The 17,773-nt window shown below is 43.8% G+C and overlaps 1 protein-coding gene across 3 annotated transcripts in view; it reads right to left on the bottom strand.

The window, feature by feature from the left end:
* The window catches only part of ARK2C (arkadia (RNF111) C-terminal like ring finger ubiquitin ligase 2C), a 217,521-nt gene that overhangs the window by 186,027 nt on the left and 13,721 nt on the right, over positions 1-17,773 (bottom strand). Inside the window, exon 2 of one of the 3 annotated variants that reach the window (XM_085629287.1) lies at positions 772-862. The exons of the other annotated variants lie outside the window; for them this stretch is intronic. The gene's annotated coding sequence lies outside the window, so the exon portion shown is untranslated. The remainder of the gene's footprint in view (positions 1-771; positions 863-17,773) is intronic. 3 annotated transcript variants of the gene reach the window in all.

The raw sequence follows: 17,773 nt of genomic DNA, 5'->3' as shown, positions 1-17,773 counted from the left end.
ACCCAGAACTTAGGGGTTTCCAGGACGCTGGAGGCCAGCTTGTGGGCTCTACATCATTAACCTTGACCCAACACTCCCTCTGATGCTACATCCAGTCAAGGAATATGGCAAACACGCAAGATATAACATCAACTGGGGGAAGTAGTCTCTCTACCCCGTAGGAGGCTCTATTGACACACACTTAATACCAGAACATCGACACATAACTTACCAGGGCTTTAAATACTTGGGACTGTACATATTTATCAATGAGGCTGATTGCCTCACTCATAACATTAAATGAGTCCTGGCTGGATTTCTGGAAGATGTTGCTAGATGGCGACGTCTCCCATTGAATCTGCTGGGGAGAGCGGCCATGTACAAAATAATAATACTCCCTAAACTATTGTACATACTCCAAAACACATACCATAAAATCCCAGAAATGGTCTTTAAGACAATCAATGATGAACTGTGCACATTCCTGTGGGATGGGGGCCACCCCAGGATGCTGCTGCATACACTACTGCGTAGCCAATATAAAGGGGGAATAGCCACGTCAGGTATCCAAGCCTACAACAGGGCGTCACATCTAACAGTAATCAATAAATGGTGCCACACTCCGGGAGATCACCCCACTTATGTCCTGGAGAGGCTCCAATTTCAGAAACACTCCTACCCTCACTACTTATATGGGGGCGCTGGGGTACGAGGCCTACAACCTGCTACACAGAGAACTATCAAAGCTTGAAAAGGCGCAGAACAGCAGATGAATTGGGGCTAGAAACTTACCAAAGTTATACCGTTATGGGAGGGCAGGCGATTGCCAGAACTGGCGCAACTGCAAGGCTTTGGGGGCTGGGACACAGTCGGGATCTCGACGCTAGGTGACATAATAAGAGGAGAGGACTTAATTACTTTTACAGATCTCCAGGCTGAATATCAACTGTCAAATAAGCAACAATACAAATATCTACAATTACAGCATGCTTGGAGGGCACAAAAACCTGAGATTGAAGAAATCCCTCAATATGCACCATTAGAAGGCCGGCTCCTACAGGAGGAGATATCCTCAAAGGCAGTCTCCTGGACATATAAAACCTTAAAAAATAACATTCCCGATAGACTGTTAGCCCCCAGGCGTAAAAGGGAGGCAACCATTGGCTCGCTAGAGAACATTGATTGGGAGGTAGCGCTAAGACATTCCAAGGGAAGTAGCGATGAAGCTTCGTTTGAGGTTGATACAGTTTAGAATTCTGCACCGGATTTATTATGATAGGGTGCTGCTTCATGCAATGGGCAGGGCAGAAACGCCCAACTGTATGTGCTGCATAACAGACCTATATACATACCCTGTGGGAATGTCAACAAGTGCATAGATACATAGATATTGGTCACAAACAGTGAAGGAACTAAATATCATATTAGAAACAAAGATCCCAATGGACCCAAAATATATTCTCCTGGGCATCCCCACAGACATTGATATTCCCAGATATCAACTTCTACTGAGCAATTTGGGACTCGTAGTTGCAAAAAGGGACATCGCTAAATACTGGGGAAGAGCAGACTTGCCCAATATGGCGGAAAGGCGGGCCAGTATGGCTCTATACATGGGGGCCGAGCAAACAACACACCAGGCCAGAGGGTGTCCCAAAGAATTCAGGAAAATCTGGCAGCCATGGCTAAGATACTACAATCTTGAGTTGGTGGGGGCCGAGATAAGCAATGAACACCCCAACACGCAGGACTTATAAGTTATTGGTGGACACCTTATTTCCTAAACAAGTGCAACAAGAGTGGGTAAAGCCTAACATAGAGAGGGGTGGGGAATATGGGAGGAGAAACCAATATAATGAGATGCCTGTATCCTCAACAGCAATAATTGTCTGTAATAATGTTAAATCTGATGTGTACCAGATTCACATGCTGAAGTTTTGGCTAATGTTTAAAAATAAAAAATAAAGTTTTCACCATGTGTCCTGGCAAAATTCTGGACATTTTGCAAATGTCTCAGTTTCTCATAGGGTCGACTGACCAAAGAGGGAGGCGAGGTGTAGGTCTTCCACTGCATAATTAGTGAGCAGCCCCTGGCTGAAAGCAATTTAGTGAATGTAGATGATAGTGTGCAAAAGCTACATTCAGTTCGCCTGGTTGCCTCATTTTCAGTTTTTTTCAATTTTGGCGAGTGCTGTCAGTTGAGTCGATCTGTGCTCTTTGGTCATGAAAAATGGCAGTCCATGTTCTGTCTGTGGAATGGCCTGGTTTTTGATTTTCAAAATCTTTTCTGCCCAATTACAAGACCAATACTCTGCATCATGGCACCACCAAGGCAGCAGAGGTAACATCACAGTGTCTGACCACTCAACATGCCAGGAAGTGGCAAGAAATTAATTTAAACTTCAAGACATGTCAGGAAGTGACATCAAAGAATCCTTAGCTCCAACAGAATTACAGGAAATGAATAAAAAGATACAGAAGTGCAAAACTAACAAATAACTTCAATACCCCAGGAAAAAGATAAAAGGCAGGAGCAGGGTTAGAAACTGTGACCACCGAGTGACGCCCTTGGCATTAATTATGCTGCAAGATAATTCCTGACCACAGTGGGTGGGTTCCTGTGGGTAGCGGGAGGCTGCAAAACCACCAGTGTCTTCACTTCAGTGGAACGTAGGGAGTCAACAGAAATCATACTTGAGGCTGGGAGCCTCGGAATCATGGATGTTCCTACAGGAACCAAAGTGCTTACAACCCCCCCCCCCCCCCCGACTACTCCTACATGGCATCCATGGAGCTGCCGTTGGGCAGACCCTACTGCTAGCTTGTGCAGTGAGGTTCATAATAAGAAAGAGCCGCCTACATCTAACTAACCACACAAGGACACAGCACAGAAGTTGAGTGGCAAGCAAGGAAGTGTTGTGCCCCAGTTTCAAATTGTCCTACATGCCCAATGCCTCCTCCAGCAGGACGTCTGTAGCACTGACCCCTCACCACAACCAGAGTGATGGGTACTCACAGCTCCCAGCGCTGGTTTGGATGCAGGGTGCACACCAGAGAAGCAGCTAATGTTAGAATCAAAAACGAAAGAAAAAAAAAACATCAGAGGTAGGCATTCCACGTGTATATCATTACCAATGAGCTGGCTGACCAAGAGAGTACAGTGGGGGAGGAGAGAAGCAGGAATACGCCTCCCCTTCCCCCACCTCCTCTCCAGCGGATGACAGCGGAGTGACTACAATTAATGGTAAGAAAAGGTGGCAGATGTGGGCACATCTGTCACACTACACCGAACCCCTGGGTCACAAATGAGCCACAGACATGCTTGCCTTTCCAGCACAACAGTAAGGTGTTGTGCAGTTGATTTAGCTAACTTGCAGACAAAGGGTGGCAGACCAACGCATACAGTTACAGCATCAATCACATGGTTACCGAGATATATGGAGTTTATTGTGCCTCCGAAGCACACAGGGTTATTATGTCTTGAAATGGAGAACAGGGAGCTGAACAGTATGAGATTGTGTTACCCTTGAGGGCTTCTGGTGAAGAGACAAACCACAAATGTGAAGATCGAATGATCTAGAAAAGTTAGCGGCACCGCTTTCGCGCAGGAACCTGTAATTTGTTTTTATGATGCAAGATTGTTATCATCAAATGTACGGTGTTTTAAATGTCTGTAATTCACAGGTGCGCCGCTCTTCCTGCTAATTAAAAAGTGCATTTGCGTGAATACAGGTTCTGAGGCAAGGATTATAGTGAAATCAAACTTCCGCCCTCATCGTGTAACATCATCCTTTAATTGTGTAGAATGAATACCACACACTTTCATGTGCAAAAGCTGGAAAAACTGGCAGTTTAACATCCCGGTTCACCTCGTAGTTTGGACGCGGTACACGCTACCGAACCATCTGATGGATGACATTATTCGCAGTTTACACCAAATATTTGTAGAAGATATTAACTAAACTACTAGGCAGTCCCAGATTGGAAACCTGATCCTAATTCCGTTTCAGGTGCAAACTCCCAAGTCAGGTGGTATTTGCGCATGTTCCTTTTGTCCACGCGCTAACTGCCTACACGTTTCGACAAATAATAAACCTGTCAAGGACATTATTTACACATAGCATGGAATTCCAATGAGCACAACCTGGAACACTGCAGGATGCTTCAAGCAGTGCTTAATTTGGGAGAAAAAAATTAAGTGCCAGGGCCCTTCTTGGAAGGCCCCTGGCAGTGCTGCCAATGACAGTATCAACATGACACCCAACCATTGCACTCCCATAAATGTGACAATTCGGACAATTGCAGGCCACACAAAGCTACAATAGCGCGAGAGGCTGGTATTCTCCATTTTCAATGCAATTTGACTTAATAAACATGGTTGTTGTGCTAATCTCAAGAAAGAACACACAGCGGCACCATGTGGTGGACTGCCACTAGAGCCGGTGTTGACTGGCTTCAGGGTACACAAATACGAACAATTGTGCGTGTTTGAGGGGGCACAAATTACAATTTGGTGCCAATTCCCAACAAGATTCTCGTCCGGTTTTACCTGTGGGCAAATAGCACATAGTAGGCATGGGCAGAAACTTGGAAGTGTGTACCTGAAAAGGGAATTACAACAGAGGGTGTAATCAGGGCCATAGTATCTTCGACAGCCCATCTAAATCCAGTTTGTCCTATGCAATGCTGCCCGAGGAGAAGGATTCCATAACATTTCGAAATGAAGCAAAGTCCACCGCCTGATTCACACAGTAGTTGGCAAAGAGACTGGACTGAAGTGAAACTACAGGCTGTATAGACAAGTAGAGTTCATGGCTCCCATGACAGCACACAAGCAGCATGACAGCAGCCCCTTCACAGAAGGTTATGTTTCGATACTGCATTTAAATGTACTCAAGACATACTTATGTTTAGCGGCAGCTAACTACTGAAAATCATACGTCAGATTAGCAGCACAACACTTTTTATTAGCGCAATTACCGGTCCTTTGTGGTAAGCAAGGCACAACCGTATAATGTAAATCGATTTAAGAGATGGTAACATGCAACAAGAATATGTGTGGGATTTTATTGTGTTCTAGTGGTGTTCTATTGTATTTTGTTTTTGTTATGCATTATAGCAGTTACGGCATTGTGCCTTTTTGTTCTGTTCTATTACTGTGGTGTCCCGAAATCTCAATAAATGCTGCTACATTTACAACCTAAAGTGGCAACGGTTTCAGCAGCAAACATTTACCTCACTCTAAGGGAGTGAGGTACCACTGTGCCAGCTCTTCCAATCATTAAGATAATGGTCAGTCCAAAAGCAGTGCAGACGACTATCTTAGCACTTTCAGAGCTCACTTTGTGTTCAGGTAACGTACTACTGCAGACAAGATCTTTCCATACAATTAATATCGAAGACCCACCCTGAAAAGAGGATATCTGGCAATGCGCGCTTGGAGGCGGTTTCCTCAATGGCTATGGAGCAGCACTTTGCTGGGTCCTGCTCTAGCTACACGCACTAGAATTTAAATCATCTTCATGAATGCCCTAACAGCTGGTCAGAGTTCATAAAACAGATCCTCGCATGGATGAGGTTATCTCTTGCATGTATATCTCAACGAGTTTCCATACAATGTTGTTTCTATGCTCATGGAATATTTAGGTTTTGCCTTACCCTTTGTATTGTGCCATTTATTTAGCGCTTACTACCCCTGTGTAGGGCACTGAACACTTGCCCCAGCATGCTACATCGTGTAGAGTGTTTGGCTGAAAGTCGGTTCTCTTGGTTTTGATCTTGTGTGGAAAGTATTTTCATGTTGTGCGTGAGGACCACTGCGGTGTGGTTATTCTACAGACACAGTGCAAAGCAGTGTGAGGGATGGAGAAATGTGAGAGACAGGCATGCAGTTTGGTTTTCAGTAAATGGCAGCTTTGATAAACTCTGCAAGTCCCTTCATAGTATTTATAATCCGAATACAGCAAGCTGGGTACTGCACTGGGGTGTCCATTCCAAGATATTTTGTTTATAGTTTGTGGTCCTTAGCAGGTATAGCGTAAAGACAGAAATGGTGGCGGGATCTCTTGGAATTAATTTTGTTAATATCCCAAACCGGATTGTAATTTTTAGATGCCAAAAAGTGGCTGTAGTTATTCGGGACCAGCAGTGAACTAACTTAGAATCCTCCTTTGGCCAGCAGATTGTGGCAGATCTCTTTAGTTATTCCACCCCTGATCAGATGGTAATGGGTAGTTTATTGCAGTAGACTGGTACATTACTGGGTGATGGATGTGATCCTTTACATTTCAAATGACGTGCTATTGCCATTCCTTCAGCTTTCGCTAAAGCTTTCCTATTAGCAGCGTAAGCTTAGTTACAGGTTTCATTTGGGGCATATAATGAATGTATAGTGTTTCCACCAAAGCTTGAACAACCATCAACAAAAGTCTAAAAAATAGAAAACTGCCATCAAGATATAAGAGAAAATGTCAAGATTAAGAACTACTGGAGACCTCAACTCAATAAGGAAAGAAGTCGAAAAAGAAGAGAGCAAGGCAAGAGAAAGGCAAACCGGGATAGAGCACCTGGAGGCTGAAGAAGTACAGAAAAAAGTTATTTGGCTGTTCCTTAGGCTGTTGGATCTACGGTCTTAGTCTCTGGGCAACCAATTATATGAGGAATGGCATCAAATAAGTAGCAGGAAACTGAGATAGACAAGAAAGCCATCCAGTCATGAGAACGAGGGAAGCCAAAGTCCACTTCTTTATGTATTATATATTAAACAATGAGGGTGAGACATTAAAAAAGGTGGACAAACAATCAACAGAGGAGTGTATTAAAGTAATAGAAGAGCAAACATGCAGATAGTCGCAGTAAATTATCACTGTTGAAAAAAAACTCGTTTTTTAAAAAAGCCCTCACTCACCAACCTGGTTGGTGACATGCTTCATCATTGGGCCCCACCAGGAGTGGCCGAGTGCCGCCCTAGTGTGCTGCGACGCCAGTTTACTGCGGAGCTGGTAACAAATGTGTAAAGTGAAGGTGAATTTAGTGAAATTTAAAAATGTCCAATTGTGTCAAAAAAACACTTTATTAATTTTGCCAATCAGACATGGGTAAAAATGTGTGTGTGGGATAACGAACTGACATTAGAAGTTCATATATTATCCCTAAAGGTGCGGTCAACATGTTTCTGCCTACATGAAAATTAATCAGGCTTTCATCAGGACCAAAAGGTTTAAAGTGTAAAAAATCCGGCGGTATGGGCGCACTAAGGCCCACCCTGACCAAGGGTTAGCAAGTGTTAAAAATATTTTTAAAAAACAGAGTAGATTCCGTCAGGCGTAGAGAGAAACAGAGTTTATTCTAGCCAAAAAAGTATGGTTGTGAGACGTACAACATAGAGAAACACAAAACACAAACAAATTTGGGTCAGTATGCTTCTAGAAAATGTCACAATTGAAAGACATGCATACGTGCACTTCAAGGTGCACTTATGGTAGCAGTAACAAGAACTCAAGTGTTGCTATCCATGGACTACTGCAACTGAAAAGGACTGCCAATGGAGTCCTCTTAGGAAAATAAGATCCCTCACTGATTAAAGGGGGAGGGGGGGGGGAAGTTTAGAGGGGGGCCAGGTGCCCAAGTAACGTTATATACTAGCAAGTGAACTAGGCCAACACGTAAGCGGGCAAACGTCAAAATGCAACCGGGCAAAACAAATATACATAAGGAAACGTAATATTCTTACAGAAGGTGTAAACATTCGAAGCACCATGGGTCACGTGAGGGGGGTGGTGTCGGAATGGCACACCCTAGGCAAGAGAAGGAAACAGAAAAATAAGACAAAGGAGAGTAAATGCCAAGGCTAAATGTGGCAAGAATGAATACTTAGCTGCTGATCGGAGAATAACTCACGCCTGCAGCGCCAGGCACCCGTTATGGACCTAAGCACTCCCTCGTCAGAACCGGACCCCGACGATAAAAAAAAATAGTCGGTCCTGTGAGGAAATATAGAGCCAAGTAGGACGGAGACGCGGTCACTTGGGACGTCACGTAACGTCCTGGTAGCGCGGGCCGTACAGCACAAGCCGGTACTAAGGCTGGGCCAATCAACAGGTGGTATCTAAAGACACGTCAGAATGACGCTGGGAAGCTGAGCCAATAGCGGGTTGCAGCTGGGGCTGAGATCCACCTAGCTGGTTGTTATGGGGAAATACACAAACAAAACATTCTACACTGTCCCTATCCTACGGAGAAATAGTCCAAATTATACCATGACTAATTCAACACCAGGTAGTTATCCTGGTGTAGAATTAAATCCTTTTTCACCACCGTTTCCTCTTCCTCCTCGAGCAGCCCATCGTTCTCGAATAGGGGAATAGATTTTTGCTTGAGTGCACCAACGCTGAGCAAAATCACTTTTTTTCCCCGCGGGATGACAACTGCTGCTCGCTCCCCTTTCAGAAAAAAAAGTAAAATACGGACATCGAAAATCTGTTTGCTGGCCAGAAACAGAGGAAAAAATAATTTATCACGGGGAAAGGGGGCATTATGGGTATTTTCTTGTTTGAGTAAGTCTACCAGTGCGTTGGGAGATCAAGAGTATAGCCAAGTCATTCTTTGTTGTGTTGTGTTGGGCTTGGCTCAGACTTGCGGTAAGACAACGCTTCTCATCAGGGACTACCTGCCTAGTGAGGATGGCTGCTCAGTGAGTGCAATAGATCGGTATATAACTTATTTAGAATGTTCATTCTGACACTTTATGAAATGCCCATAAGAAAGATTTTGTTTTACACTCTTCACTGCTGGCAGCAGCAACGAGTACAGGGCTGACATCCTTGGACTACCCCCAACTTGAACAATAAACTTCACATCTTATGAGGTGTTTCAAGCCCCAGTCCTCACTCTTACCTCAAATCTCAAACACTAGAAATCCACAGCACTAAACTAATTCTTCTCCTACAGGGTACCAACTACCTGTAATTACATTCCTGAAGACATTGGGCTGGAACCGGATTCTGCCCATTCATAAACCTCTGAACACTCACTGTTCTGCAGTCTTCTTTTCACAAACCAACCCCTATTGTGTTGCTTTTTAATTAACTATTGAGTTTCATCCCAAATCCAGAAAACATTTTTTTTAAAAGCATACCAAAAAAGACAATATGCTTGGCTATGGAAAACGACTAGGGTGGATATTTTTGGTAATTTCAATTGCATGCCACAAAAGAGAAGAAAAAAATATGCCACCCATCTAAACGCAACCAATTGCTCACAATAAAATTTCCAGATTTAAAAACATTCACTGATGTGGCTATTAAACTTGCCAATTTTTTTTTTTTATTAAATAGTAAGTGCTTCAGTTGTACAATGCCTTTGTGAAAGAGACAAGAATACATAACAACCTCTGACTCCTGGTGGCTTATCAGAACTCGGACCCAGCCCCACTCCGAAAGACCAAACCGCAACCTCTGAATCATCCTGGACAGCGAACTCTCCATGAAACGTTAGGTCAACACAGTCTCCTTCCACAAGCTCCGCAATGTCTTCTAGTGGCTCCCCATCAGCACTAGGAGAACAGTGACACAGGCCCTTATCAACCGGCTGGACAACGGCAACAAAATCTATTCCGGCACAACCAAACTCATGAAAAGACTCCAGAGGATTCAGAACGCAGCAGTCAGACTGATCCTCAACCTACTCAAGAGGACCCAGATCACCCAGCACATGAAGGAACTACACTGGCTCCATGTCCAGAAAAGATGCCAATTCAAGCTTCTGACCCAAGCTACATAGACTTCCACAACCAAAGATACGCCTACATGAACTGCTCTTCCACCATCCTTCAAGGAACCTCTGCTCCACACACTACACCCTCGCTCAGATAGCATGCATCCTCTGCTGCTGCCCTGGAGGACACTCATTCTCCCACCTCGCCACCAAGTCCTAGAACACCCTCTCCCTCTGCACTTCACAGTCGTTGACCCACTTCAGGAAGGGGCTCAACACCTGGCTCTTCAGCCGATACCTGCAGCACAGCACCTGGATACCCTCTCGGGTGACAAGCTGCGCTATACAAGTACCTCTTGATCTCATCTGAATCCAACTAAACGTTAAAACTTCAGGCATTTACAATCTCAATATCAATTCTTAAAACAGCAACTTTAAACAGGAGATGGAAAATAAATTAGCATTTAACTAAGCACTTAAAGTGAAACGTGAAATAAAAAGGTGTATGAACCAGAGCCAGCGTAGTCAGTGAAGAGAAGGGACATATTTATAGGTGGATGTGAATAATGTGCAGTTTTTGTGCAGTCACTCAGAAATAGTGAATGTTTAAGTGGGCTAACCTATTGCCTCATCCTGTAGTAGGTGAAAGCAAAATCTGAATAGAAATTTAACAGATTAATGGATAATGCCCGCCGATCAAAAACCCCTTTAAATATGTATATTATTTCTGAGTTTTTGGGAAGGAAAGGCTGGCGAGATAGCTATAGCTGTCTTAGCGGCCATACCTAACAAAGTGCACAAGACGAGAGAGGACAATACGTGTGTGCAATGTCTATATCCTTTGTAAATGTCTAATTCAAGTCATTCTTAGAGTGTACCTTTACTTGGCAGGCCTTACATCTGATTTGCTACTGCGTTGTTCTGCCCCTACTAACGAGATAACACTCAACCTCTATGTTTAGACTTAGGAGCAAGTTTAAAATTTCGCTTCTGTGTTCCAAGACTGGCATTTTACAATTAATTAACTTGCCAGCGCATTATACGTCTTTGGGGGTTGTTGCATGGCTCCCTTGAGCCTATAATTCAGTCCATGACAGGAAGAAAGTTTTGTATAATTTCCAAATTGTGTCATTGTACTATAGCAGAAAAGAAAAGAATTAGCAGAGTGCAAAACTGTAAAAAAAGACAGGTTGCAAAATGGCAAAAATAGCCAGGTTTATAGAGCTTTATGGAATGGAAGAAGCGGATTTAGTCAGTGGGGCTAGTAGAGATTTCCACATTTTGAGCACTGTCGGAAAGAAGGCTAGAGCACTGCATTAGACCAACGGACCCTAGAAATTGGGAGAAGTTGTGCCTCTGATGAACGTACAAAGGTGGTTGGTGATAATCAAATCTGTCTTGCAGATAATTAGTTCTGGAACAATGGAGGTTATAAAAAGTCAAGTAAGCTTGGAGACTGGAGGACACTAATCTAGAAAGTGTGGCTGATGAGTAACGGGGAGAATTGTAGGGGTAATTGCGTGGCTGCATTCTGAATCACTTGAAGCTGATGAAAAATGTAGTCTGGGGATCCCAGAAAAAGGGAACAGCAGTAGTCCAAGTGACTTCACATTATGGCCTCAACTACTGTCTCAGGTGGGAAGAAGGGAGGGAATAATTTTGCTTAGAGGTTTCAACATGAAGAAGCAGATGGAGGATAGATAGCAGACATGGCATAACAGAGTTTACAATATCACAGTAAGTCCAAATTGTGCACCATAGTCACCGGAACGGATGCACACCCCAATTCTGAGTGGTAGCCGGGGAGAATTACAGTAGGAGACAATCAGAATCTCAGTTTGAATGAGTTCAGACTTATCCATTCCACTACTGCCATCATACATTTCTGTAACTTTAGCTGGCCTAAAGTATTCAAAAAGAGCAGGATTTTAGTATCAAAGACATAGATCAGTGTTTAAGCCGCAGGTCCAAATCAGATGTGCAAGAACACGGTGGAACCATGAGCAACACTCAAGTAAACACTTAAATTCAGATGAATGACCATTTTGACACATTCTGGTCCTTGCCACTTTACACAAACATCTGGTTGTTGCAAAGTCCCTTAAATTTACTTGTCTCAGTTAAAGAAAAGCATGCTCTATTGTGGATTAGGCATAACTAAACTGTATGTCTCTTCTGTTTCACAGTACTGTAATTTTGCCAGGATGTCAAGGAAGGCTCCAAGTTAACTCCAGTCCTTGTTTCACCTCAGTTTCTGCTTCTCCTCGAGTTGGTTTGACATTACTTGTTTGGACATAGCTGATAATACACCCTACATATGTTTTAGCGTTACTAAGCTTCTGAGTAGGTGTATTACTTGTAGATGTTATGTCTAGGACTGGAATATTAATCAGGTAGCATTTTTATGATCTAGCTTTCCTGACTGCATCTTGCTTGACTTTTTGGGGATCTTGACCAAGGTACAGTGGTATGCTAAACCCACTTCCAAACATTCAGTCATAAAACCTTGTCAGGAGTAGAATCAGATTCTTCAGGTATACATACACACCGACTCCCATGCTGGCTTTGGCTGATCAAGACACAAACATTCATTCCACCATATAAGCCACAATTCTTCCATAATTTGCTTGCCAAATCTTATCTATTTACTGGGAGACAATGTCCTTGTGAAACTAAGTATTAGTTTTGCTGCGGTTTCTGCTGTATAGACTGTGACATGGATGTGTCATTTCCAGCTCATAGTATTTGACATCTTCTCTGGAGCCAAACCAGGCGGCACTTTGACGGCTGGTTTGTTCTCCCACCCTTAGGTGACACTTTTTTTTTGTGGTACAACACCAGCTTTGTTTTTTTGCCTTTACAAATCTGCAGGCTGCTGATTTTGCGAAATGACTCGAGAGCATAATTAGTGAAGGAAAATCATTAAAATGAGCATAAAAACGAAACAGGGATTTAGGTAGTTAGGAAATAAAATAAAAATCTTTTACCCGTGCTGAAAATTGTCTTCCAACCAGGAAACTAATGTTTACCAAACTGTAAAATATATCAGAAAGTTTGTTACAAACACTTCCCCAAAATAAGGAAGTCCAAAATACAGCTGTGGTTTTAACTTTTTATTGTTCCTGTATTCACCCTTTTGCAAAGTCATTCTCAGCCCTAGGCACCCCCATTTTCTGCTGACTGGTACTGGTGGTAACTGACTCAGACCCTGGGCTATTCCTAACGAGGCCCAGTGCTATGCTGAAAAAACGTAAAATACAGTGAAAACATCTACATACACTAGGGTACACTATGGGTTAGGGTACCCCTATAACCGGCATGACCTCCCCATGTGCGTCTGACAGCCCCTAGAGTAAAAAGAGCCCGGCTGGGAGGACGAACCTTCTCGGCCAATGTGGCCAATCTATGGAACTCACTACCCATCACCCTCCAACAGGCCCCATCTGAAGCCTGTTTTAAACACCTGCTGAAAACCTGGCTGTTTACCCAGTCTCGCTAAATGCTACCCTCTCCAGCCTCCATGGTCTGATACACTTGTTCTCTCAGCGCCGGGACACCTCCTCGCGAGGTAGCTGTTCGCGCTATACAAAACTCTGTATTATTATTATTATTATTATGAGGCCCGAGTACATAATAGGGCAGGGGGGGTTAAAACTACCTTTAAGACCCTAATATATAATAGGGTATGGCAGTTTAGAGGTCAGCATAACTTTCTGCACTTGAATGTGTGCACTGCTGAAGCCCGAGATCAGTTTAAATCAGCCCTGTGCAGCAGGACTGCATTTAAAATGTTAATTATGCCCAAACTCGACTTTGGTGTTTGGGGCACTTAATAATTTTTAAAAAACTACAATACTGTGACATATCCTGTACCCCCACTGTCTCCCCTAGGTATCCTAGGGATGGGATGGTAAGAGGTGTGGTGCAGCAGCCAGGGCGGCTGAATCCGGAACCCGGGGGCTCACGGTTCGATCCCTGGCACATCAGCCCAGCACCATGTGACTCTGGGCAATAGCTCACTTTATCTTCCCCCTGACGTCCTTGGGTAATTGTTTGCGCTTTACAAATACTGGACATTTAAATGTATTTACATTTGGACATTTACAAGAGGACCATTATAAAATGGGGTTTATATTAGGCCTGGGCGGTAAATTCCGTTCCGTTCGCGGAATTTGCGGAATTTGGGTAATTTCGCGTTCCGCAGAGAACGCGGAATTGCCCAAAATTCTGCTTTCCGCAGCTTCGCGGAATTTTTGCTTGTTCGCGATCTCAAACTGCCTGTTCGCGAGATATTTCACCCCGAACACGCACAGAGCGGTCGCGAACAGGAAAAAAGCATCGCGAACAAGCAATTCCGCGTGTTCGCGGAATTTCTGCGTGTTCGCGGAGATTTTAAACCATTTCGCGGAGATTTGCGTAACGCGACTTCGCAAGTTCCGCCCACCCCTAGTTTATATGCCCTGGGAACAGTGAAATCGCACATTACACTTAACTCATTGTAGTAAAGTGCTTCCCAAAACCAACTTTTTTGCTAGGAGCACTGTGGAGTAAGGATCTGCAATATTTGCGCATATTTAGAGCCCCTAAAGTCTCCCCTAGGTGTTCCAGTGGTAGGAGGTCCGATATATATATATATATGCAGGGTCCTTATAAAATTTGTTTTATAAGCCCTTATGTTGGAGAAGTTGCCTAGTTTAATTTTCTCATTGCAGGTCTTCATAGCTTAACATGGCAAGAAGTTATTAATTAATACCTCCCGCCACGAAACACAGAAGCTATAATTCAAGGACTTAGTAGAAAACGATATTGATAAATCCAACAATAAGCTATTGTTGAATGTATCCTAAAATGTATATACAAGAAGTTATAAGACTGACTATAAGCCAAAATTCATCCTTCCACGATCTGTCCCGATTGGTCAGGGTTAAGTGGATTACCCAGGCTGTTTTAATAAAGTTATAAGAGGCACCTGGGGGTGAAGAGCCATTCGGGGAGGAGAGGGTCCTGCTGCATAGATATGCCAGAGCAAGGGGGAGGGGTTGTAACAATGATCTTCAAAGTAAGGAGGGGACAGGCAAATTAAGCCAGTTTCATTTGCACCACTACCCTCTGAACCCAGCCAGATGGCAGGCTTAAGAAAGAAATGTGAAGATGCCAGAAGGGACACTATGGAGGTGAGCCAGCTCTTGCCTCTCTGTTGAGACTTCAGCCATATTGTGCCAACCTTTGGAGAAAATGGTCATGCTCTGGGGTGTTGCCCCGCACCTCATTCGACAGGAGTGCCCTCCTGCTTGACCCGGAAAGTACTGAATTAGTATCAGAGAGGGGCAGAGCCTCTCAGCTCTGCTGCTTGAAACCGAGTGAAGGATTACCAAGCTGGAAACTTGATTTTCACCACAAGGCCCTTCATTCAGGTTGACTGCGCCTGCTGCATTATCTGGAAATAAAGCCCTTTGTGTGTGCCTTGTTTAAAGAGGAATAAAGAGTGGGATCCCTGCAAGCTCCAGGTAAACAGAACTCACCTGCATCAACTCCACCAAGAGTCCCCTGCCTGGAGAGCATCCAGTGGACTTAAGGGTTTTGGCCAGGTGCATTGTGGGAATTGTGGTTCCAAACTTACGAGGAGCACCTTGGAGCTTCCAGACCACTGGATTGCATTTTGGACCCTAAAAAGGAACTTCAGGGAGTAGTTCCAGCGGTTTGGAGCAACTTTGAGAAAAAAAAACTCCATTAAGTGACTAAGGGCTAGAGAGTGTTTATTCTTTAAAAAATCATCTCTCTGGTTATTGAGCCTTAATTATTTACTAAATTGGTGTTTTTAAAATGCTTTACATACCCGTCTCTGAAGTTAAGCCTGCCTGCTCGCAGCCAAGCTCCCAAGGGTTGAATGAATGAATGAATAAGTACTTATAGAGCGCATGGCTACCAGAGGCCTCCCAGCGCTAGAGACAAGCTACCAGACAATCAAGCAATCAGAGTTCCAGAGAACAGGAGAGTCTTCAGTTGTTTGCGAAAAGTGAGATGATTTGTCTCAAGACCGATATGATCTGGGAGCAGATTCAAGCCTTTAGCCGCAATGATGGAAAAGAGACATCCCCCACTCCGAGCTCGATATACTCTGGGAACTATGGCTAGATGTTTTTTCTCAGAGCGTAAAGATCTATTTGGGAGGTACGGGGAAATAATGGGCATGGGAATAATTTTTTAATACCTATTCTGAGCCCCAGCCTGTGTTGGTGGCTGCATTACCAGTGGCAGATGCATATTTGCCGCTACTAAAAACACACTTTTCAACAGTCCTGACTGTTTCTTCAACGTTAATTAACTTGTGAAGCTAAAGCAAGGGAGTTGTTGTTCAAGGGTTGTAATCTTAAGCGCGTCTCTTTGTTAAACACTGAAAAACCTCCTTCTACTACAAAGCAGCACACCTTGCTATCATAAATAAATGGGTATACGGTGCACAACAGAACCCTGCGTGTCGGATGGACAAGTGACAGATGGGTGTAGGGGGATATAGAGAGGCACTGTACACCAAACCAAGCCAACAACAATATACTGGCCCCACTGCCCTCACAATAGCAGAATGGCACTCCACCACCAGAAAGTTAGGTTCGAGTAACAAACTGAAACAAATGACGCCCCTATGGCACGCAGCCCTGCTGGGCAACTCGAGCAGAAGTAAGGAATTTGACAAATGGGATACCATTGGTATATTACATGTGAGTGACTTGGTAAAAAGGGGGAAAATACAAACGTTGACAGATTTGCAAAAGGAATATCAACTGTCAACATGCGAAATGTTTAGATACCTACAAATTCAACACGCCCTGCAGGAGGCAACTAAAGACAGAGGGGATCCCGGAATCTGCACCGCTTGAGGACAGATTTTTCGCTGACCCATGATCACCAAAGTAATTTCGCTCACATACAGTAAAATAATCAATTCACCAGATCCACTGGCTAGCCTGCACGCGCGCTGGCAGACAGACCTGGGAAAACTGGAGAAATAGGATTGGCGTGAGGCGCTAGCCTCCCTGGCGAGAGGTGGCCATACCGTCGCGACTGGTTCAGCTAAAAATCTTACACAAATCTTACACCATGGTATATCACACGTACCACTTCATTAAAGATGGGTCGAATCAGTGAGGCAGACTGTACACGGAGGTGTGGGGAGGCGGGCACATTTTTCCACACAATTTGGGACTGTCCAATCATCCAGGGGTTTTGGGTCGCAGTGCATGAGGTGGTAGGAGAGGTATGTGGAATCACCCAGGCCTTGTTCCCCCAAGGCGTGTCTGCTAAATACCTGGGATGCTACAGACTTAAGTCGTATGGATCAGTTATGGGTGGCTATGGGTTATATGACCGCAAAGTGAAATATCGCACGTAGATGGGGAGTCCCGGAGTTGCCAACGATAACGGAATGGGAACAGGATGTTGATTGGTGTATGATGGCGGAGCGTGCAGTATAAATAGAGGATGCCCCAAAAAATGGGATAAAGTTTGGGGGAAATGAAACATTTACACCTCTCCGTCAGAACAGGAGAGCAAGCGACCAGGATTACTGAATGGTGCCCCCGAGTTGGGTGGGGTGGGAGTGAAATACATGGGATGTTTAGTGACGAGAAGGATTGTCCGTTAAGATCCGATGACTCCATATATGTTTGTACCGTACTGTGCTATGCGATACTGTGCAAGAAAGAGTTTTTTTTTTTTTTTTTTAAACAAAAACCTCCTTGAAACACTAAATGTGCTACGCTTGCCTACAAGTGTAATTAAACTCCAAGGAGACTCCCCAAAAGGCAAACAGCCTGCTTGATGGAGATTATAAACTTTAATCTTCCTAAAATTAATGTCTGCATAAAATTTACATCAAATAATAAATTATTTCAACTACTCTCCCCAAAAATATTTAGATTGAGAAAAATGTAGGAATGAACAACTCAATTATATATTTTTCTTTGAAAAGCTTTATAAAGCGCAAACAAGACCCAGATGGGTATCAGAGCACTGTACAAAAAAAAACTAACGTTGACATGAGGAATCAGCAGGAGTACAATACAATAAGGAGACATAAAAG

Source organism: Triturus cristatus, chromosome 2_1 (genome assembly GCF_964204655.1).
Source record: "Triturus cristatus chromosome 2_1, aTriCri1.1, whole genome shotgun sequence".
Classification (NCBI taxonomy): domain Eukaryota; kingdom Metazoa; phylum Chordata; class Amphibia; order Caudata; family Salamandridae; genus Triturus; species Triturus cristatus.
Note: the sequence above shows the minus strand (reverse complement) of the source record. Positions and strands in the feature narration are given on the sequence as shown.